Source organism: Athene cunicularia (genome assembly GCF_003259725.1).
Source record: "Athene cunicularia isolate RWA chromosome 25 unlocalized genomic scaffold, athCun1 chr25_part1, whole genome shotgun sequence".
NCBI classification, from domain to species: domain Eukaryota; kingdom Metazoa; phylum Chordata; class Aves; order Strigiformes; family Strigidae; genus Athene; species Athene cunicularia.
In genome coordinates this window covers 755668-756616 of record NW_020799134.1, presented here as the reverse complement: position 1 = coordinate 756616, position 949 = coordinate 755668, and the positions used below count along the sequence as shown (strand labels likewise).

General features: G+C 41.7%; 1 long non-coding RNA gene across 3 annotated transcripts in view; it reads right to left on the bottom strand.

Moving 5' to 3' along the window:
- LOC113488679 overlaps positions 1-532 on the bottom strand; it is an 11155-nt gene extending 10623 nt beyond the window's left edge. For all 3 annotated transcript variants that reach the window (XR_003399961.1, XR_003399962.1, XR_003399960.1), the window contains exon 1: positions 478-532. This is a non-coding gene — a long non-coding RNA (uncharacterized LOC113488679). The remainder of the gene's footprint in view (positions 1-477) is intronic.
- Positions 533-949: the final 417 nt, after the last annotated feature.

Here is a 949-nt window from a genome sequence, read left to right as displayed (position 1 = left end):
ATTTAAAAAAAAAAAACAAAAAACCACATGCCAACAATTTGGGTTTATTTATTTGTCTTCTGGCCTCCAGCATGCAGGCAGCTCGCCGTCTCCGAGCCTCGCTCCGCTCCCTTCATCCGTTTTTGACTCCAAGCCCCAATTTCCAGGTTCACACAATTCCAAAACTGGAATTGAGCGATTTAAAATTTTTTTTTTTTAATTATTTATTGGTAATTTTATATTAAAAAAAAAAAGAAATGGAGGCTGAGAAAACCAAATCCTGCGCAGAAAACAGGGGCTGGTGGGTGCACCGGCGTGCGCCGAGGCAAGGGCTCACGCCGACAGCTACTTATTGCTAATGACTAATATGCAACATCATTATCATATCACGGTGCTGAGAAAGCAAACTTCTCTAATGCTTCCTTACGAGCACACAAACAGCATGTAAATTGTCATTTACCCGGGCTGGTAACTAGTTAGGATTCACTTAGCAAATACCTGGTGTCTAAGGCATCCCTGGAGCTGCGGCTGGTTTGGGCTTCGGGCTGCTGGGAAAAAAAAAAATTAAAAAAAATTAAAAATTAAAAATCGAGTTTGTGTTTTTAACCACGGTGCCGGCAAGGAGCAGGGCAGAAATTGTTTGATTTCTTAAAACCTGCCTCACGGAGTCACATGAAAAGGGGTTAGGCACCATTTTTCCAAAGTGATTTTTAATTTTTTTTTTTTTTAACCCAAAAAAGCACTCCTATTCATTGTCTTCTCCTTTCCTCCACCTCCCTTCTCTATCAAATTTCACTATTCACATCTATTTCCAACCTATTTTACTCCTTTTATTTTTTTTTTTTTCCCCCTTCCATCCTTAATGCACCTCTTCGGTGTTGGAAAGCTCCAACGTTTTTGCAGCTCGAAGGCACCAGGCTGCAGCCTTCGGGCACAGGAGGGAAAAGAGGTGCCGTGGACATTTGCAGCC